Source organism: Miniopterus natalensis, chromosome 13 (genome assembly GCF_054644295.1).
Source record: "Miniopterus natalensis isolate mMinNat1 chromosome 13, mMinNat1.hap1, whole genome shotgun sequence".
Taxonomy (NCBI): Eukaryota; Metazoa; Chordata; class Mammalia; order Chiroptera; family Miniopteridae; genus Miniopterus; species Miniopterus natalensis.
In genome coordinates, this window is record NC_142093.1 from 38,722,574 (window position 1) to 38,746,103 (window position 23,530).

At 44.7% G+C, this 23,530-nt stretch overlaps 1 protein-coding gene across 7 annotated transcripts in view; it reads right to left on the reverse strand.

The window, feature by feature from the left end:
- LOC107529293 (aspartic peptidase retroviral like 1) overlaps window positions 1-23,530 on the reverse strand; it is a 136,041-nt gene that overhangs the window by 65,085 nt on the left and 47,426 nt on the right. The window lies entirely within an intron of this gene.

The window sequence follows — 23,530 nt, forward strand, 5'->3', positions numbered from 1 at the left end:
GGGCTTCCTTTAGAATCACGGTCCTTCTGGATGTTCTGACATGAGTGCTTCCCACACCAGGGATCACATACATGTGAAAAACCAGGAGGGTCATTGAGGATCTAAGCTCATCTGTCTTCTTTTGACACTCCCTGCACCCGTTAAAATCATTTGTGACCCTATCATCAGAATGTAACTTCCACTAGTTAGAATGCTTAAGGTTGGGTGGTTTTTCTCTGCCCCTCACATTATAATATTCCTACTGGAAAAAATAATTCCTTTAGGCGGCTTCTTAGAACCACCAGTTGACCAAGCCCTGCTCCATTTCTGGCCTTGGGGACATATCAAGGAATGGCTTTGCAAACCTCTGAAATCTTGTCACGGACTTTTGATACTGTACCTTAGTTTAATATTATTCTCCCCCATTAAGTGAAACAGCTGCATTGTTTTGTAATCAAAACAGCATTTGCAAATATCAACAATAAGATGTGGAACACATTATGCATGCATATATATCAGCCATTTTCAGCCGGTGCGCAGCAAGAATTTTTAAAACATGCAGTACCTGACTATTTAGTCAGGGCACTGACGTCTTTCCCTTACAGTGTCAAATAAAAAATGACAATGGCCAACACGACAATAACCATGCAGTTTGAATGAATCAAAATTATACCTTTTTTTTTTGGTAGGATTGGCCAAAAAAATATGACATTTTTTGGTGTGTCGCAGAATTTTAGTAATTAGCTTATGTGCCATGAGATAGAAAAGGTTGAAAAGCACTCTACTATATAATAATCTAATGTTAAGACAGAAACCTCCTGGTGGTGTGCCATGTCTCCAAACCCACTGCCTCCTACTTAACACTCGCTTTCTCAGACAGTGTGGAACAAATCATCTTTGTCTCAGAAACACCTGCTTTTCTTTAAGGTTCCCCTCACTGACTGGAACACCCCTTCGGTCACCTGAGGTGACTCACAGAAGCAGATCTGGGGATCAGGTGGCCAGGGAGCCAGGAGAGGACAGGCTACCAAAGAAACAAGAGACCTGGCCCTGCCTCAATTACTTTGCCTCAGGCAAAGCAGTGAATGAACCCCCCTACGCACACACACTGCCCCCTAAAAGCCCACACCAGCCCACATACTCAGTGGCTTTGTCCTGTCCTCTGGCCATTTAGGCCACCTCACCCAGGCCTGCTATCCCCAGGGAGTGTCCAGCTCAGAGTCCCCTCTCTACACCTATCTTCAGTGCACCAGGGACCCATTGTCAGCAGACTTTTAAATTGGAAAGAATTTATTCACAAATTGACATTGGTGAACAAAGGACTCCAACAATAATGGCAGGATTTTAGGCTGAGAGGCAGACTAGGGCATGGGGCAGGGGTGGGGAGATCTTGCCCCCCTTACCTGAGATCACAGCCGGCCTCAGACCCTGGAGGGGTGTGACTAATCAGGAGCAGCTCAATAGTATCGAATCTATACAGAATCACTGATGCTCCCACAATTACTTTTTCTGAAAAGTGAAATTTCAATTGCCAAAACACTTTTTAACTAATTTAAAGGGAAACTTTTTTTTTAATACATCTTTATTGATTTCAGAGAGAGGAAGGGAAAGAGAGAGTTGAAACATCAATGATGAGAGAGTTGTCACTAATTAGCTGCCTCCTGCATGCCTCCAACTGGGGATCGAGCCCACAACCTGGGCATGTGCCCTGACTAGGAATCTAACAGCAATCTCCTGGATCCTAGGTGGACTCAACCCCTGAGCCATGCCCGGTTGGACTTAAAGGTTACCTAACGCCTTGAAGAAAAAAAAAAAAGGCGTTTCCATTGAAGTGTTCATTGTTATGGGCATTCCCTATGGAACTAGATAATAATGTGACCGCATTTCCTTTTTGTTTCTCTGTCCTTCCCTGTGGCCTTCACCCTCCTGTTATCTACACATCAGTCTCTAAAAACCACCTATCACCACCACCCTTCCAAGCCATTTCTTTTCTCCAGCAATGTATTGAGAAATGAGACAGCCACTCTTGTTAGGGTTGAGAGAAGGAAAGCCAATTTGATTTCAAAGACCCATTTTCAAAGTTGCCTTGGGGGGTACTTGAGAGTGGGGCAGTTGAGTGGGACCTCAGGCCTAGTGTCTCTATCTCTCATTGATCCAGTGAATGCAACCTAATAGTGTCTGCTTTTCTTTTGTCAGTTTAAATTTAACTTTTAATTAATTAAAGTAAAAAATCTAGTCCCTCGGTTACACTAGCCACATTTCAAATACTCAATAGCCATGTGTGGCTAGTGGCTATTGTACTGTAGAGCAAGAAAAACACTTCCCTCCACGCAGAAAGGTTTACTGGGCAGGGATGTTCTAGGATGAGCAAGTGAACAATCCATTCCAGGTTCACCTTCCATCATTCCTATGGTACCTGTAGCTCTAAGGGCAAATGTTTCTGAAAAGGTACTGAAATGGCTTAAATTCTACCAAAGAGTAACTGGTTGACCTCAAGGGCCTGAAGCGAGTCAGAGTCTAAGAAGCCATCCAGCAGAGGCTGAGTGTGTATGACAGCTTGGAGGGGTGAAGGAATGTCGGAAAATAAGACACTGCCCCTAAATGAAGGTCCCATCTGGGGATTCTGATGGATGCAGAACAAGCTCCTCCAGAAGATGTGGAAAACTGAGTCCTATGAGGACAGGAAGGACCCACAGTTAGTATTCACCTGGGGACCGAGTTCATTCCCCACTGGTCCCCAGCAAGGGGGTTATTACAAGAGAAACAAGCACTTTTCTATTTCTACAGCGGGAATAAGAAGTGAATGAAGGTCCACAAGGTGGACGCTCAAGAACTTGGCCCTCTTCTGTCCTCTACATTTACTCAGTGACCAGGCCCATGGCTTTATCTGTCTCCTTCAGACCAATGACGCCCTGAAGAACACCACAGGCCCAGGCTTAGAGATCCAAATACTAACTTATTTCCACCAGGCGCCTACACCCAACATTCCCAAAGAGAATTATAACCTCTGGCCCGCTGCTCTCCCCCTCCCTTATCCCCCTTTCTGGCTCACCTCTACCTGCTCGCTCTGTTGCCTGGGTCAGCACCCTGCGAGTCACCCCAGACTCTTCCCCTTCCTGCTCCCCACTCAAAGTCACCCCATCTCGGTCCCCTTCCACTCTGCCCTGAATCAGCCCTGCTTGAGCCTCTCTAGCCCTCCCTACCACAGGGGCCACCCGCTGGCCTTCCCGCTTCCAGTCACAGCCACCTCCAGCCAGTGATTCTTAACTATGAATATAAGCAACAGAATGACCCAGAGAGGAGTTTAAAATCTAGATTCTGCCCTGGCTGCTGGCTACAGGGTCTCGGGTTCCATTCCCCACCCAGGGCACATACCTGGGATGAAGGTTTGATCCATAGGCCTGGTTGGGGAACGTGTGGGAGGCAACCAATCCATGTGTCTCTCTCACATTGATGTTTCTCTCTCTTTCTCTCTCTCCCCATCCTCCCTCTCTTCCCTCCCTTCCATTCTCTCTAAAAATCAATGGAAAAAAATATCCTCAGGTGAGGATTAACAATAAATAAATAAATAAATAAATAAATAAATAAATAAATAAATAAAAACATAAATAAAATCTAGATTCTGACTCAGCACATCTGGCCAGGCTGAGCATATGTATTTGCAAAAGTGTCCCAGGTGCTTCTAATGCCTACCCTTCATTAAGAACCACTACCTCCTCCTCCTCATTATTAGTAACAACAAAAACAATCATTAACATTTTTTGTGCACTTACATGTACTGCCTCATGCAATCTTCATGACAAGACTGTGAGGTAGGAGCTATCATCTGTCTACTCCCATTTTACAGCTGTTAAAACTGAGGCACAAAAGTCCCATGGCTAGTAAGGAAGAGGACTGGAACACGACCCACCACTCCTACTAACCATTCTGCTCCCCACACCACTGTACAGACTTGACATTTGCCTCGCTCTTCAACTTCCTTTAAAGATAATTCTGGAAAAAGATGGCAGCTTGAGGACATACTCATGATTTCCCTCTCCACCCAACCTCCCACCAACAGCTTAACTCAAAGAAATACCTGATCAGGGTGGTAGTTATATAGTGTACACATGTGTAAAAATTCACCAAGGTGGATGCTTAGGACCTGTGACTTTACTGTACGTTTATTACTCCTCAATAAAAAAGATCCTGAAAACGTCACTTGAATAAGAAAGAACGTAATAAATGTGAAAGGGGAAACATGAGTGCACAAACGCAACCAGAAAAGCCATCACAACGCTGGCAGTTATGAAGAATTATTTCTGTAATAACACATTTAAGAGCAGATTAAGAAAAGATCCCCAGAGCTAACCCACAGGAAATCCTTACAGAACAGGCTTAGAGGAAACCCTGGCTGGAGGCAGGGTCCCCTGCGAGATGGACATGAAAATCCAATATGGTCTGGCTTGGCTACAGTGGGGAGCATATGGCTGGATGCTGTGGCAGCCATAGCAGTATGGACACAGGGGTTCTGGGGGTCCACAGGGCTGTCTGGGCTAGAGTCTGGGGGATGTCCCAAGTAGAGGTCAATGGCAGTGAGGGGCTTCTTCCTAAATAGGCCATGTGATGTCTGTACCAAGAAGAACATCCAGCCCTCAAATCCAGCTTCCGGAAGCCCACCTGGGGTCACCTGTTTTCAGCTCCCACAGTGCAGTCCAAGGGAGCAGGGCCTGGCATAATGATTTTGAAGTCCATTCTAAACAAGCTAAGAAAATTCTGAGGGGGGGGGGGGGCAGCATAATGAAGTATATACCTTACCCAAGCATCTATTAAGGTATATTTAAAGAAAATGTGATCAAAACAGATGGAGCAGACAATTCACTGGAACAGACCAGAGAGACCAAGAGTGAACCTAGATATATATGGAAGCGTATTGTAAAATACAGGTAGTAGCCCGGCCGGACGTGGCTTAGCGGCTGAGCATTGACCTAGGATCCAGGAGATCACGGTTCGATTCCCAGTCGGGGCACATGCCCAGGTTGCAGGCTCAATCCCCAGTCGGGGGTGTGCAGGAGGCAGCCCATCAATGACTCTCTCATCATTGATGTTTCTGTCTCTCTCCCTTCCTCTCTCTGAAATCAATAAAGACATATTTTTTTAAAATAAATAAATAAAATAAAATACAGATAGTATTTCAGATCAGGAGGACAAGAACAGATATTTTAATCATTGGTGACTTCGGAAAAAAGAAGTTAAATCGTTAACTGTCACAGTTCACCAAAATACCGCAAATTCCATCTAAATTAGAAGTTAAATGTAAAATTTTTTAAAAAACAAAAACATTAAAGTATTATGAGAAAATTGGTGTGAATATATCATTCTGTAGCAGAAAAAAAACCTTTCTGAGCCTGACACAAAGAAATGAGGCCAAGAATAGGGATCCAAATGCGAACAAGTTCTCCCCAGCAGGAGCCTCCATCAACAATTCCAAAGGGAATTATAACAGCCTCTGCCCCTGTCCCTGCCCCTGCCCCTGCCCCCCTTCCTATATTCTGATTCTGGCTCATCCTCCACCTGCTCACTCTGTCATCCAGGTTGGCACCCTGAGAGTCACCCCAGACTCCCCCTTCTTCCTCACTCCCCCACCCAAGTCAGCACATGTTGGCCACCTCTCCACTCTGGCTTGAATCTCCCCAGTGGATCCTCTCCAGCCTGGCCCTGACTGCAGCCTTGTCCTGCCACCCTCCCTGCTCCCAGTCATGGCCACCTCCATCCAGCCCAGTGGTTTGGAAAGCCTCTACAGACTACCTTGGCTGCGTGGACATCTTAGATTTATGAATGCTTAAATCGTAAACCAAACTTAACGGCAAACAACAATTTAGGATATTTGTAATATAAGAAAGACAAAGAGTTAATAGCCTGAATATATATCAAGTACTCATAAATCAGTAAGACAAAAAGAATAAACCACACTAAATAATAATAAAATATTGCGCAAATGAGATGAGAAAAGAAAGTAACATACTTTCTTTCTAATAGAAAACTAGATAAAGCACATAATCAAAGTATCAAAACAGAATCACCAATGCCCTGGCCAGGTGGCTCAGTTGGTTGGAGCGTCACCCTGTGCACCAAAAGGTTTCAGGTTCAATTCCCAGTCAGGGCACATACCTAGGTTGTGAGTTCGATCCCCAGTCGGGGAGACTGATCAATGTTTCTCTCTCACACCAGTATTTCTCTCTCCTCCTCTCTCTCCCTCTCCTGCTCTCTCTCCTCCTCTCTCTAGACATAGACTCAGGTGAGGATTAAAAAAAGGGAATCACCAATGACTAACTGGCCTGAAAAAAGTCTATGTAATAATAATGAAAAGCAAAATAAAACAGTAACAATGAAATACTATTTTTGCTTATCAAATCTGCGATTTAAAAAAAAAAAACAAACACCTAGAGTTGGGCAGGATGTAGTAAAAGAGATACTCTCATAGGACAGGTGATGAAAGCCTAAATTGATATGTCCTTTCTGGAAGGCAATTGGGCAATATGTATCAAAGTACTTCAAAGTGTGCATATTCTTTGATCTAGCAATTCTACTTAAAGACTATGTCCTAGGGATAAAGTATAGATGTAGTGGAGGAAAAAGATATGCACAGAGTCAGTATTATATAGTATTATATCGGCTACAGCTGTTAGTAACCTAAAGGGTAATAATAAGGGATTAGTTAAATCTTGGTAGGCGCACAATGCAATACGGAAGATCCTAAGAAGTTTACTTATTGACAATGAAAACTGTTGGCAACTTATTACTAAGTATAAAAACACCAGTCACAGAACAATAGGTACAATATGAATCCACTTATGTAATGAAATGTATATAAGTGTATACATCCATATGTAAGCACAGGAAAAAAGATCTTAAAGGATGTAGCCAAAATAGTAACAATATGTGCCTGACAAGTGTATGATTTTAATTTTCTTCTTTGTGTTTCCTACTTCTTCTACAACATAGAGGTGGGAGCAGACCCCCAGCGCCATCCATCCACCTGGTGGCAAATCCCTGGTGTCCAGGACTATTTGCTTGGAGAATCCACATCCCTTATATGTGATATATATGATATTCTTGTGCTGCTCTTTAACTTTTCAAACTTAACCTTGTCTCCTCAATTCTCTAAATTGTGGATATGATCTATGTCTTACATTTCTTTTGTGTTCCTCTCAGTGCCTAGTACAGAGCAAGTTCTCAGCAAATGGCCCAAGAAAGAATGTGCCACTTCTGTGACTGTGCCCCTTATCGGCTGCCTGGGCATGGGTTGGTTGGCTCCACAGGTGTGGCATCCAAGCCCAGTTCCAGGTCAGGCTTGAGGCTGTGTGTTGTAGGCCACCTGTCAATCTGGTCCTGTGCTAATTACTGTTGAGTGATGGAACTGTTTGTTTAAAGCATAGGTTATTGCGCCCACACCCAGAGGCAAAGCCAATCCTAATGCATCCTATAATTAATGAACCAGTAAGTATTTCCTCTGGTGCAAAGTTGGCTTTGATCCAATAGATCCCTTCCCACTTCTTCCGCCACCCTCACCCCATTTACAACTTCCCATCTTGGCTGTTAGAGGCCTCCTTTGGAGATGTACCCCCCTCATCCAAACTGTGGGCAGACAGCCCTGTGTCTCTCGTCCCAAGCCTGACTCACCAGCTCCTCCTTGACCTCCTGGATGATAAAGTTTGCTTTCATGTCTAAGCAAATCTAACTGCTGTAAAAGCATCTCAGCCTGTAGGCCCAGAGGCTGAAAGGGCCCTGAGAGACCCCGTAGGAGCGACAGAGAATTTTTTCATGCAAATTCAAGTATATTTTCATGGTTGTCCTTAATCTCTGCAATCAGTCCTTACTTCAATTAAACCCTTTGGAGAAAAAAATACAAAAGCTATCAGAAATGGAGTCAGAATCAGGGTGAGAAGACCAATCAACCACTTTTTTCTCTCTCCTTGTATAAACAATCCCTGGTGTTTCCAAGATTCTGGAAGCAGAGAGAGGAAAGAAGTCCTGGAGCACATTCCATGAGCACACGTGAGAAGCTACATGGAGGCCAAGCCTAGGGTGCCACTGCAGGAACCCGGGACTAAGTACTCTATAGCTCCATGCCTCAGTTTCCCCATCTGTAAAATGGAATGATAATAGTGGAACCCACCTTATAGACTTGTCAGGATTACATGAGTTAAAGGATGTAAGGCACTTAAAACAGTGGCAAACTATAGGTGAGCAAGACATAAGTGTCTACCACTATTAACAAAAGCAGACGGAGTCACAGTGACAGCCACTTTCCGGGCAGTCTGCCCTACTATATGTAGCCCAGGGTTTCTCAACCTCAACACAACTGACATTTTGGGCTGGATAACTCTGTTGTGAGCAGCTGCCTTGTGCAATATAGGATGTTTAGCAGTATCCCTGGCCTCTCTTTACCAACTAGATGCCAGAAGCAAACCCCCCTTAACTCCCACGAAGTTGCTATAACCAAAAGTATCTCCAAGCATTCCTAAACGTCCCCAGCTGGTGTGGAGGAACAGGGGCAAAAGTGCCTCTGTTCGAGAACCACTGATACAGTTCTATGGAGAAGCCAGGCCACACACTCTGATCGCCCACCTCCACAGGTAGGGTGTGGCTCTAGGCCTGGAGTTCCCACTCTGGGGCCCCTTGTGGCTAGATGTAGGAGCTGCAGGTAGGGAAGTAAAGAGCAGCCAATTCTGTTTCTCAAGGTGGCTGCCATTTTCTCTTCTTGTAGATGGAATAGGAAACTGGGGCCAAGGCAGCCTTCTTGTTCCCTCACCCTTGAGAGAACAAGAGAGTACAGAGAGAAAAGGAGTCTGGGGCTGAATTCTCCTGGAGCCTGTGGCTGTGGCCTTAGTTAGAGGGTGTGAGCAGGGTTTACTAAGACTCCTGGGAGCCCAGTTCAGCCCAGAGTGGAGAAGGTCAGATGGGATTCAGAGATAAAGCCCTGACCAGGACAGAGAGAATGCCCTTACTAGTGAGGTCTCTGGGCACAGGAGCAGCAGCTCCTGTCTTCTCAAGAAACAAGTGGGCTCTGCACTTGATTCTAAAAAGAAACATACTGTCCGGCCAGCATGGCTCAGTGGCTGAACGTCGACATATGAACCAGGAGGTCACCGTTTGACTCCCAGTCAGGGCACATACCCTGGTTATGGATCCGATCCCCAGTGGGGGCATGCAGGAGGCAGCTGATCGATGATTCTCTCTCATCGTTGATGTTTCTATCTCTCTCTTCCTCTCTCTGAAATCAATAAAAACATATTTTTTAATAAAAGAAACATACTGCTCTTTTCAAAAGATAATCTTCTATTTTATGACCATTTAGCATTATTAAAATTTAACATACACCTTTTTTTGTCACAGCAAGTGCACTGCTACAAATGTATTCTATAGATACATTAGCACAGGTGCACAGCTGTGGTACACTAACTGAGAGTGCAGGCTTGGACCTGACTGCCTGGTTCAAATCCCAGATCTACCACCTATCAGATATGTGATTGTGGGAAAGTTATCGACCTCTTTGTGACTTAGTTCTTCCTTCATTTATGAAACGGGGGCAATAATAGGGCCTGTCTCACTGTGCTGTAACAAGAGTTATGTGACTTACTATATGCAAAGAAAGATGTATGTGGTCAATAAATGCTAGCTATTATTATGTTCATTGTGCCCTTAATTGATAATAGCTAAAAATCTGGAAACTTATGCCAATCACCTAAATTCATGTGATATACCCATTCTATGGAATACTGGGCATCATTGAAAGAAATGAAGTAGAACTATACTTAAATAATACAGTTTATTTAACAATAAGGTCAAATTGTTAAAGAAGCAAATGAGCTGCAGATAAGTATATATAGTTTGAGATTATTTGTATATAAAAAGAGCTGCATAGAATAGATGCATGTCTTTATCTGCATAAAAAATTTCTAGAACTCTCAAGAAGCTGTTAGCAATAGTTACATCTAGGAAGTGGGAATGGAAGACTGGAGAACTTTTGCTTTCTCATTTAGTACTAACAGAATTTCCTACTATGAGCATGTATTTTTTAAAAAAAAAAAAATTAAAGAATAACAAATCTGTGTCTACAGCTGTGGAAACATTTTAAAAATATATTATGAATTGTTTTTCAAAAGTGGCAGATCATGAAAAGTAAAAGCCACAGTTCACAAATTTAGGTATGCAAGAAACTAAATGTTAGTTTCTATAACTCAACTCAATGTTTATGGTAAGTTTCCATCCTGCCAGCAGGAAACTTAATTCCAGGTGTGTCTGAATTTTCCAGAACACTGAGAAGTGCCAGGCACGGGACAGAGGAAGTGGCTGTGAAGGTGGCTGAGGCCAGGTCTAGTAACTTTTGCTGCTCTGTGCCACTTGTGGGCAGCCAGGAATCTTGGACCAGGCTGCCTCTCTCCCCACAGCTTGCCCAACCACGTGGCCACCATTATCTGGGATCTTACTCCTGCCTGCCCAGGTGAGCTGATAGAAGGCAGGGTAGAGACCATAGATCTTTCTCCCCTGTCTCTCCTGCCCTCAGCCAGTCTGGGTGGGGAAGGCTTCAAAGGGTTGGGGGTCTTTCCACTCCAGGTGAAACCCTTCTTCCATCTTGTTTCTAGTCAAGACATACAGTCTGTGCAAGAGAATCCTTTTTCTTTGATGAGCTCTTCTGAAAATCTCAAAGTTTCCCTAAGTGCACAAGCTTTTAGCACACAAAGCCAGAGACACCTGAAGGTGGATTCCACTTTCTAATCTGGGAGCTAGCTCAGGAGGGAATGAACTCCATAACCGTGAGAGTGGGAAAGGAGGGAACCTAAGAGGAAAGAGAGATTAATTTCTCAAATATTATGCCAGCCACACATGTGTGTAAATGCAAAGCAAAAGTCTGAACATTTCCACCAAATAATTAACAGTGCCTACCAGTAGGGTAAGCTTTAGGATAGGGCAAGGGCTGCAAGGGGAGTTTTACCTTTATGTTCTATGTATTTCTAAACTGTTTGGATTTTTTAATGATGAAGCTATATTCAATATTGCTTATACAATCTACTTTTAAAAATAAATACCTATATATCTTTTGCCTCTGGGCTAGAGATGGAGGCTGATGCAGGTCACACCTGTCTGACCCTCTGGTGGGCAGAACCTTGGGCAGTATATTTGCATGAGGGGCTAAGAGGCCTGTTAGGAAAAGTACCATGAGCTACCTCGGAGACACAGCTTTGCTCATGAAAAGGACATAATTCTGTGCTAGAGTGGTATTTATGATTTAGACATATCTGTGGGGCCAGACCCTATGGCTCTATACAGCAATGAGAATACCAGCAGCCCCATAGCCCTGCTCCTACAGTGGAGCCTGCTGACCTCAGCCAACAGGAGTGTCAGTGGCTCCTGGTAGGTGTGGGGTGCCGACGGGTGTGGCAATGTCCAGCAGAACTGATAGCTCCATGGGGTGTGGCAGGGGCAAAGGGAGGTTGCAGAGCAGAGAAGGGAAAAAGATAGCTGGGGGTAAGGGGTGGTAACTGACTAACCTTATCCACCAGCACATGGGAGACACACACCCTGAAGACACCCAAAATGCTCTTGGGGTGAGGGTGAGGGAACTAGGCAGGACCTGCACTTGCAAGTAGGAGCCAGAGTCAGAAACACACGTGAATGAGCTCTAATGATGTGAGAGGGCACAGGAGTCCAGGTGTATGCACAGGTGGAGAGCACAGGACAGGGAGCCACAAAGTCTACGTGGGAGGGTCAGGGAAGGTCTCCTGAGTCAGCTTCCTGGTAATTCAGTGGGTGGGAAGGGTGGAGGGCATGAGGAACCACGTATACAAAGGCCCGGAGCTGTGAAGGAGTGAGCAGGGTTCAGGGGAACTGAAAGCAGCTCAGGCTGAATACTGGGAGGTGGTAGATGAGTCCACAAAGGTGGTATTCCATGGTATAGAATTGGACTTCATCCTATACGCGGTGGTGAAGCTCAGAAGAGGGCTTTTAAGCAGGGAAATGAGATAATCAAATTACCAGGCAAGCTTTTCATCACCACACACTCCTGCCACTCCTAGCTCACTCCTACCCAGTGAGTAGTTTCAGAGTGTTGCTTCCTCTAGGAAGTGTTCCCTGACCACCCCTCAGGCTCAGCTACTCTTAGCTAAGGCTTCTAGGGGTTCTCAAGCACACCTATCATACTGTCTTGATTACCTGCACCCTGTACTTTTTCTCTCCCTTTGTATATTGTGAGTGCTGGAGGCCAGGGACTGTCTATTGTGTTCTATGTTGTATCCCCAGCACCCTGTACAGTGCCTGACATGATAAGTACTCAATGTGTATTTACTTAATGAAAAACAAACAAACAAATCTGTGAGAAGATAACTCTTGTAGTTCCCACTCCAAGCTGTAGAGTGTAGGTTGGAAAGGGGAAAGGGGACCAAGGAGGAGACTCTAGTAAATAGTTCGGGCAAGAAGTAATGAGGGCCTGATCTGAGGAAGTGGTGGTGGAGCTGGAAAGCAAGGAGAGATTGGGAATAATATATTTAGGAGGCAAAACTGATAGGCCTGGGTGATTAGATGAGTGAAGTGATGGAGCCAGATAAGGGCAGAAAGGCTCCTGGGCTTTTGGCTTACGAGCTGGGTGGATGATGGATTAACCCCGACGGGCTACTCTGGGGGAGGAGGCAATGTGTGGGGGAAGATGACTGAATCTCTTAGACTTGTTGACTCTGACTTGCCTGTAGGGCACACAGGTGGAGAAGTTGGAGGGGCAGCTGGAATCATAGAACTGGAGTCCAGGACAGACATCTGGTCTGAAGGTGGAGATTTGGGAGCTATCATCCTATAAGTGATGGTTAAAGACCAGGGAGGGGATGAGATCACCAAGGAAGTAAAGGAGGTGAAACAACACGGAGGACGCCCACCTGGAGGAGGTGGGCTGAGGAGGAGCCATGAGGGAAAAGGAGACGTAAAAGAGGGAGGGAGAAAAAGAGCAGTATCACAGCTGCTGGGCAGAAGTGGCTTCAAGGACTCGCTAGCATGGTTCAAATAGTGTAGAGAAACTAAGCGCCCACCCGGGCTCTCCTTAAACTCAAGAAAACTAATGCCCAGGGAGGCACTGAGGTGTTCAAGGCCACGAGCTATCACTGCCCATGGTCACGGTGATCAGCAGCTCTCACATAATGATCGCTGTACTCCTGGGGGTCCCCAAGACCTTTCCAGAGTGTTCAAGAGGTGAAGAACATTTTTATAATAATACCAAGATTTTTTTTTTTTGCAGTATTCAAAGTGTTGGCATTTGCACTGATAATGTAAAAGCAACAGTTGGTAAAACTACTGGGGCCTTAACACAAATCAACGAAGTCATATTCTTCACCACCCATGCACTTATGGTTTAACAAAAGTCAGCTTCACAAAAGAATGTCCATGATGGGATAATAATTATTAATTTTGTTAAAATATGACCCTTGAGTATAGGGTCTGTGCATAAAGTACTTCTGCTGTGTCCTGAAGTAATGGGCACATTTACATGATTGCATTGAAAGCTGATCTACTTGCTTTTATTGTGGAACATCATTTTTATGAGAAAGAACTGACAAACTATGATTATTCAGAGTTGGGTATTTGGAAGACATAGTCCTGAAAATGAATGAAGTGAGCTTGTCACATTAAGTAAAACTGATATTTTTTGTCAGTGATAAAATTGGAGCTGTCAAGTGAAAATTAGAATTTTAGAAAACTTATATCCACACCATAAGCTTGACAGTTAATACCTAAAGACTTTGCTGATGAAATCAGTGGTAATATTAACAAATCTCACATTGTGGAATGAAATGTGTCCACATTTGGAAGATCTGCATGACTCACTGAACCATTATTTTCCGTACAACCAATGCTTGATGTTATAAAATCAGGCATGAAGAAAAGACCCACTTAACGTATCAGACAGACCAATGGAGTTTGATATAGCTGAGTATGAGAAGTTCACTGATATGGTTTCAGATCCTACACTGCAACTAATCTTTCAGAAAGTACCTTTGTCCAATTTTGGTGACATATCAAAGATAGCCACAATTACCTGAAAAGGCATTAAAATACTCCTACTTTTTCCAACCACAAATCTGTACGAAGCTGGATTTTGTTCATCTACTCCAACCAAAGCAACACATTGCAACAGACTGAATACTGAAGCAGGCATGAGAATCCAGGTGTCTTAAGCTAGTCATTGAAGAGATTTGCAAAACTGTACAACAATATGACTCTCGTGTAATTTTTTTATTTTAGAAAACATTTTTTATAAAAATTATGTTAACATGTAAAGAATTTATTACTGTTATTTATCTTAAAATAATACTTTAAAAATGTTTTTATTGATTTCAGAGAGAGGATGGGAGAGGAAGAGTGAGACAGAAACATCAATGATGATAGTCATTGATTGGCTGCCTTCTGCATGCTCCCTACTAGGGGTCAAGTCCGAAATCCAGGCGTGTGCCCTGACCAGGAATTGAACTGCAATCTCCTAGTTCATGAGTAGACACTCAACCACTGAGCCATGCCACCTGGGCAGTCGTCAGTAATTTTTAAGAGTATAAAAGGGTGCAAGACCAAAAATTAGATAACTGCTGTTACAAACCACCTATTCCTGTCTCCCAGGTCTTAGGGCTCGTTTCCAGCACACCTACCCCTCCCACTAGCTTCTTCAGAGAATACAGAATCATAAAACCTAAAAACAAAATTTTAAAAAACATAGCTTAAGAGGAGAAAGACAGCAAGCACAGCAAACTAAAGAAACAAAAGACCCTTTGCTTCCCTTCAAAATAATGTTCCTAATTTAAGGGCAAAGACCCAGTAAGTGGACCTGCCAGGCAAGGCTGGGTTCATCCACAATCCCCTCTACTGCCACCTGTGGGAGAAGAAAGACTGGAGGCAGAGGATGAATGGGTGTTCAGGTCTCATCTTCTTCACATTCTGTATCTAATTTGACACAACAGCCTGTGAAATAAGGCAGATGGAGTCGTTTTTTATCAGTCACAATTTACTGGGGAGAAAACAGGTTTGTGCCTTGCCTAATACCAGTAAATAAAAATCAGATTGGGATCAGCAGCCTGAGGTTGTAATTCAGGGTTCCTTCCACTGGGTACCTGGCTAAGATGCCTCTCTTCCCCACTCAAGCCTAGAGGTCCACCATTAAAGATGCATTATTTCATTTGCAAGTAAGGTCTCCCTTATGTTTATAAGCCACACAGATTTCATTTTTTTAATCCTTTGTCCATCCTTTTCGGTAACTGGTCTTTTATAATAGTTTGTAAGAGAAAGTGACCCTTTGTATTATCTTTCAGTTACAAAACTAGTTTTAAAGTGATTAAAAGTTAACAAAACAGTACAAAGAAACAATAGAGATGAATACACAAAAGCTGGTTCTCAGAAAAGAAAATCAACCTCCAACAAAACTAATCCTGAAAAAAGGCTTGAAGCATTAAATAAGCAATACTGGGAATGAAAGAGGGAATATGAGTAAAATACAGTAGAGATATAAAAATAAAAACTTTAAAATTTTTATGCTAATGATTTTTAAACCTTTTTTACTTAACATTTTTGAGAAAAATTCAAAATTACCAAAAGTGACTAGAGAAGAATAGTTTTAGTAATACCTATAGTTGTAGCAGAAGTACTATTCTGGGGTCTCAAAGTGCAAACTGCTCAGGGAAGTAAGTGCTAGTGAGTTCATTTCTCAGTTGCCTTTTGGGTTTTTGTTTGTTTTTAATCCTCACCTGAGGATCTCTTTCCCACTGCTTTTCAGAGAGAGTGGAAGGGAGAGAGAAAGAAACACTGATGTGTGAGAGACACATTGATTGGTTACCTCCCGAGCATGCCCCAATTGGGGCCGGGGATTGAACCCAGGACCCTTCAGTCTGCAGGCCGATGCTCTAACCACTGAGCCAAACCGGCCAGGGCCTCAGTTGCCTTTTGTGACAAAAGAGATGGATCTTCGGAGCCTGGGCCTGTCTGTCTGATTGGAAGGAAAGAGGATGCTAAGAATACGGAGGAAGGGCTGGCACTGCCCCGTGTTTAGGAACCCTGGCGGCATGGACTCAGATTACACCCAGGCTGTACCAGGCTGCCCAGACAACCCCTACCTGCTTCCCTAAGACTTAGCCTCCGACATGAGATTCTGCCTGGCCTCAGTCCCAGATGGGAACAGACACCCATCAATCTAGCTCTGCCCAGCCCCAAAGCTCAGCCTACAATCCCCTCCTCCTTCCCTCTCCTCCTCACTCCTTCTTCCTCTCTCCTTCCTCCTTTTCTTCCCTCCCTGCCTCCTCTCCCTCATCTTCTGTTGGAAGACAAAGAGTAGGTCGAGGTTTGGTTGGAGTTTTATAAGGTGCCACTCTCTCCCCACTTCCACTACCTGGTGCTTTAGCCAGAAGGGTTGCAGCAAATAGGTGGAGTCCTGAGGCCTAACCATTCACCCTATCTTGGCCCATTCCCCAAACTCATTTCTGAGTCTGATGTCAGAATGGGACAGAGAAAGGGTCAGAGGGGTGTGGTGGTGTCTAGCTCTATCCTGGTATTGGAGCATATATAAGCACTAATATGTCTCAAATTTATCAATGCAGTTAAATGAATAAAAATTAAATCTATTTAAATGTGTTATCCTGTCCATACCAGCTTGTGACCACTAGCAACAGACACTAGAAGCACCACCACTAAAAGATGTGTGCATGTATGCGTGCGTTGTGTGTTGGTGGTTAAAATACACATATATATTTTTTAAATTTATGGTTGAAAGTATTACAGGTGTCCCATTTTTCTCCTAATTGACCCCCTCCACTTCACTCCCACCCCCTCCCTGGGCCTTCACCCCGTTAATTGACCGTGTACATGGGTTATGCATATATGCATATAACTTCTTTGGTTAATCTCTTCCCACCCTCCACCCCCTTTCCCTCTTTCCTCTGAAATATGATTGTCTGTTGTATGCATCAATGTCTCTGGGTCTATTTAGTTTGTCAGATTATTTTTGTTCATTAGCTTCTTCTCAAAGAAGACCCTTCAACATTTCCTGTAGTGCTGGTCTGGTGGTGATGAACTCCTTTAGCTTTTTCTTATCTGTGAAGCTCTTTATCTGACCTTCAATTCTAAAGGAAAGCTTTGCTGGGTAGAGTAATCTTGGTTACACTTCCATGTTTTTCATCACTTTGAATATTTCTTGCCACTCCCTTCTGGCCTGCAAAGTTTCTGTTAAGAAATCAGCTGACAGTTGTACGGGTGCTCACTTGTAGGTAACTTACTGCTTTTTTCTTGCTGCTTTTAAGATTCTCTCCTTGTCTTTAACCTTTGGCATTTTAATTATGATGTGTCTTGCTGTGGGCCTCTTTGGGTTCCTCTTGTTTGGGACCCTCTATGCTTCCTGGGCTTGTAAGTCTATTTCTTTCCCCAGGTACGGGAAGTTTTTTTTTTGTTGTTGTTTTTTTAAATATATCTTTATTGATTTCAGAGAGAGGAAAGGAGAGGGGGAGAGAGAGATAGAAACATCAATGATGAGAGAGTCATTGACTGGCTGCAGCCCGCAACCCGGGCATGTGCCCTGACCGGGAATTGAACCCCGATCACCTGGATCCTAGGTCGACGCTTAACCGCTGAGCTACGCCTGGCCGGGCCCGGAAGTTTTCTGTAATTAATTTTTTAAATAGGTTTTCAATTTCTTGCTCTTTCTTCTCCTTCTGGCATCCCAATAATACAAATGTTGGGCCACTTGAAGTTGTCCCAGAGGCTCCTTATACTATCTTCATATTTCTGGATTCTTTTTTCTTTTTGCTCTTCTGGTTGGGTGGTTTTTGTTTCCTCATGTTCCAAATTGCTGATATGATTCTCAGCGTCCTCTACTCTACTGTTGATTCCCTGTAAATTATTCATCAGTTCGCGTAGCCTTCATTTCAAATTGGTACTTTACTATGTCATCGATTTTCTCAGTTGTTTTCGTAATAATATGCTTGAGCATCCTTATAAACAAAATTCTGAACTCTGTATCTGTTAGCTTGCTTGGATCTATTTCATTTAGTTCCTTTTCTAGAGATTTCTTCTGTCTTTCCTTTGTGACATGTTTCTTTGCCTCCGCATTTTGGCTGCTTCCTGGTGTTTGTTTCTATGTCTTAGGTAGAGCTGCTATGTCTCCTGGAATTTGTAGAGTGGCTTTGTATAGTAGGTGTCCTGTAGGGTCCAGTGGCTCAGCCTCCCCAGTCACCTGAGCTGAGCCTTCTAGGTGCTCCCCTGGGTGGGCTGTGTGCACTGTCCTGTTGTAGTTGAGCCTTGGTTGCTGTTGGCATCACTGGGAGGATCTGACCCCCAGGCCAATCGGCTGTGAGGACCAGCTGCAACTACAGCCAAAGAACTGCTGTGCTGGAAACACCCCTATGGCGCAGGATTTACTTCAGTGAAGCTTTAGTGTTCACCAAGTACACCCTTTGAGTATGTCCCTTATGGATGTGGTAGGGTTATGATCCAACGTGGTCAAGTCTGACCACCAGATGCACTGTCTCTGGGGCCTCCCGGAGGTGCAAAGTCAGCCTGTGCCAGTGCCTTGCCCAGGGTCACCCAGCATGAGCTACACAACAAACCTTAGTTGGCTGCTACTTGTGCTGGGCTTGGCGGTGTCCAGGAGAGGCCAAGCTATGAGCCAATGCAGGCTGCCGCTAGCGCCACGCCTGGGCCCACTTATCAAGATGTATGGGGCATGCTGCTGCTTGTTTGAGAAATTTTAGGAAAGTCCTAAGCATAAGGCTCGAGAGGCCACTTGCACAGAAAAGCCACTCGAAATGACCTTGATGAGGTTGCAGGTAGGGAGGGGCGGGGCCTCCGGGAATCACTGGGGTGGGGCCAAAGGTGTGGGTCAGGTGCTGGCAATTCAAATATGGCACCTGCCTGCCGGCTGTGTGGGGGGAGGACTCCCCAAAGGAGCACTGGCCTCTGTCAGCCCTTCTGTCTGGGAGAAAGCTGCCCCTCCACCTCTCGCCCCAATTTCAGGCAGGTTAGTTCCTCCCCAAGTGTCCCAGGTTCCTTTCAAGCTGTTTTACAATGCTGGAGCTCAGAAGGAGCGCGTCTGAGTCCGTGTGCGGGCCCTTTAAGAGGAGCTGCCTAGGACTCCCACAGCCTCCGTGTCCCTCAGTGACAGTCCCCACTGATTTTTACAAAGTTGTGGGGACTTCTCTTCCCAGCCCTGGAGCCCTAGGCTGGGACTCCTCACTCCTTCAGGAAACCTCCACTGCCGAGATTCCCTCCCGGGTTTAACCTTGGCACCGGGTGTGGGCCTGTGGCCTCGTCTCGGTGATTCAGCCCCGAACCGCCTGCATCTCTGCCCCTCCTACCGGTCTCGGTGCTTCTTCAGTTCCCTGGTTGTAAGGCTTCTGTTCAGCCAGATTTCAGGAGGTTCTGGGTGATGGTTGTTCTGTATTTTAGTTGTAATTTTGATGTGGTTGTGGGAGGTGGCGGGTACAGCTGTTAACTACGCCACCACCTTGTTTCCTCTCCCTCCATAATTTTTTTAAATTATAGAGATAGAATGATCTTCAGGAAAGGGATGGGGATGACCAGTGTACCCAACATTGCTGTAGTCAAACTGTGATGTCTCCTTATGGTCTTATCCATGGGGAGCGGGGTGGGGCGGGGGATGAGTGGGAAGGAGGCCACAAGAGAGTTGAGTTTAGGTAAAAAGGGTTCTTTTGTGGACCTTACTAACGATTTTAGTCCTGGATTGACTCTTGCCCCTAGCAGCCCCTAAGACAAGTACTTCAGCAGGCTCCTTACCTTGCCCAAAGCCTCAGGGGGATGGGATGTAGAGAGCAGATACTCACTGTGACCTCCAACTTCTGCTGACTACCTGGTCTGAAGTGTCCAGCTGGTCCAGATAACAAAAACCTGATACTGCATTAACCACACCCAAGGCCAGGACACTTGTCAAGTGCATTAATGGACACAGTAGGTTGGAAGGCTTAAAATCTAACCCATACCAGATGTTTGGTAGTCCTTACCAAAATCAGGTTCTGGTGAGAATGTGTATAGAAATCCAGCATCAGAGAACTAAAAACCTCCAAGAATAAGAAAGAGGTGCCACGACATGGGCACTTCCCAGTCCAGGCTGATATGATGAATTAAAGGCCCTAAGGAAGGTCCCTAGATTCCCCCCATCTAGTGAAATGATGCCTAAAATCCCCAAATTAGAGCTGTCTTCCATTCACTGAACTTTTGCACTAGTTTGGGCAGTGCTGGGTCAGGCTGGAGAGAACTCAGACCAGTATTATTCTAAGCTGCTGTCACTCTTTTTCACCCCAGTAACAGATGAAGGTTGAGAATGAACTGTGATGGGGTAGATGTGGGAGTGCATGGAAGTAATAATGAGGAGACAACTTTCTAATATTGCCTGCAACTGACTGTGTTGATGCTCTAGGTCTTTCAGGGCTCTCTCCCTAACTCCAGTGAACCCATTTGGAAACAGCTTCTTTGAAGTACTCACCATTCCCTGCCATCTGAGACCTACAAAGTAGGGTGCTTTTAGCACACAGACTCAGGGCTATAAGTGATTAATTCAAAGCCTCCCTCTGTGGGAGCCTCTGTATCCAGTAAAGGGAAAGTTGGGTGACATAGTAGGAAGCCTGTGTACTTTGATGTCATCTGTCAGGCCCTTAGAAATCTTCCTTCCAAGCCCTGGTCAGTGTGGCTCAGTTGGTTGGAGCGTCATCCTGTTCCCATACACCAAAGGGTGGCAAGTTGAATTTCCCATCAGGCACATGCCTAGGTTACCGGTTCAGTCCCTGGTTGGGCATGTTCAGGAGGCAGCCAATCAATGTTTCTCTCTTCCCTGCTGCCCCCCCCCCCTTTCTCTCACTCTTCCTCTCTCTAAAAAACAATAGAATAAAATAAAAATAAAATAAAGAAATCCTCCTTCCAAAAATACCACTCCTATTCCAGACCCACCTGACACAAAATTTCAGCACTAGAGGGTCCTTAAAATTACTCAGTAGGTCTCTAAAAAAACACAAAGATTATTTAATTCAGGGTGGGAGTAGGGGATTAGTGAGAAGTCACACAAAAACAAACCAGTGGAAACGGTGGAATGAGGAACTTAGAGGTGACAATCCAGTGGGAAGAGGGCAGGGGTGAGAAAGTGGGAGGGCTGGAAGTATCTATATTAAAGCTGTTTTCATAGTGATACAGTTTTTAATTATACTGAATATTTATTTGGGGTGGCTTTGGCAAGGGACTGATAGAGATTTGGGATGCTAGAGACACCCCCACAAACCACCCCAACTCTACTTCTGCAACAAAAGAAACAAGCTGAGCTCCAAGGCCATGGAAATTAAGACACTGGAGTCCTGGACTTAGAGGGGTGAGGCAGCAGGTCAAATTCAATCCCCTCCCCCCTTAGTCATTTTGATTGTCAGAGGCAGGCAAACACCTCAAGGCTGAGCTGAGGAATATCCAAGAGGATATTGAGTCCTTACAATTCTCCTCAGGGTCCCCTCCCTGGAGGAAGGGAGTGCAGCCCCTTGGGCCAAGAATGGCAGAAAGCCGGCTGAGTAAATTGTGTGCTGGATTGTCCAGTCACATGATGCAATCTCACTGCTTCTTTTCACGTAATCTTTCTTCTCTCCCTCTCCTCCTTTCCCCTCCCTTTGCTCTGTTTTGATTTGGTTAAAATAGATGCAAACTCTGGTCTTTTCTATTTTTAATACCCAGTGATTACATAATCTATACTGTAATTGCTGACTTGAAAAACTGCTGGCAACAGTAGAAAATCCCCAGAGTTTTAAACAGGAAAAGGATTATTACAGCACAAAGCCTTTGGCAGTTTTACTGACTGGTAAACCGCCTGTAATCGTCACTTGCCAGTGGAAGTCACAGGGCCCTGGGAAACACTCTCCCCACATCAGGGAAAGCAGGCTGGGGGAAGGGATGAGCTGCAGCCTCAGCTGGGAGGAGGCTTTGTATGGCCAGGCAGGGGGTGCGATGGTGCACTGGGAGTTTTCTCTGGACCCAGACCCAGGTGCTCATGGAGTTAGCTTCAGGTTACCACCTGCTCCCAGGAGCTACCTTTCACTGTTTTCATTTCTTGCTTGAGAGTAAAGGCTACAGCATCCAGGACCTTTCCCTCACCAACTTTCTAGTCTTTCCTATAGCCTCCAACACATTCCTAAACAAGCTTGAGTGAAAAGAAACTATCACAGTTAAACAGATGATTTTATAAACACGAGGAGCAAGGAAGACTGCTTGTTTACCACAGAGACCTGACCCACCCCTCTACAGGGCTTTCCACCACACTATTTAATTCTTCAATAAAATGTTACAATAAAAATATAAGAACTATAGGTTTTGTAAAGGGTTTCACAACCAAACTGAAATTATCTCATTAAGACAAAATTCTCTGCATATGTACTGGAGGTTTGGTTAGTGTAGGAGATACAGAGGTGACAGAAATGGCTTTCCCTGACTTTGCCAATTCTTCCACAATCCTACCCCCAATAATCAAGGAGGGTGAGTCCAACATGTGATGATTCATTCAATAACTGTTTGCTGAGTGCCACACACTGGACTTGTTTCAGGGGATATAACAGTAAGCAAAATCACTGCCCTACTGGAACTGCCAGGTTAGTGAGGGAGACAATCAAAATATTACATACACAGATCATTATAAACCATACGAAGGATTACAAGCGAAAAACATAGGGAGCTAGGGACATGTAGAAAAGGGGGGCCTGATAGGGTCTAAGAATTCCTAAGTTACCCTAGGGACTTCAGGGTTCTTTTAATTCAGCGCCCCATCTTCTTTCACTTCCCCACCCTCCCTCTTTCCTTGCTCCCTATAGTTTATATTTACTGTGGGGTGTTTTTTTCTATGTACAAAGGATAATGCTAGGTTCTTTATTTGGTCTCATTTGATTTGGTCTCATTTGATTCATATAGCAACCTGACAATTCAGCACTTTAAGACAAAAGGATCTGTTGAGAAAGGCTAAACCACAATATATAATGAGAGCTATATACAGTTCATAACATAAATTAAGACTCTACTGGCTGCAGGTTACAAAAATGGAAATCAAACTTTCAAAAGAGAGAGAAGAAAGAAAAGGAAGGAAGGAAGGAAGGGAGGGAGGGAGGGAGGGAGGGAGGGAGGGAGGGAGGGAGGGAGGGAGGGAGGGAGGGAAGAGAGAGAGAGAGGAGAGAAGAGAGAGAGAGGGAGAGAAGAGAGAGAGAGAGAGAGAGAAAGAGAGGAGGGAGGGAGGGAGGGAGGGAGGGAGGGAGGGAGGGAGGGAGGGAGGGAGGGAGGGAGGGAGGGAGGGAGGGAGGGAGGGAGGGGAAGAAAGAAAGTTACAAAAATCTAAATCAAAGTTTCAAAAGAGAAAACAAAAGGGAAAGCCCAGGCCCAAGTAAAATGAAATGCCCAGAGTTAGACTAACTTAAGGCATGGTTAGGTCCAGGTGCTCAAAAGATGTCATCTAGTCCCCATCTCTTTCCATCTCACAGCTCAGCTTTCATGTGTTCGCTTCAGCACACCCCTTGGGGTGGCAAGTCGG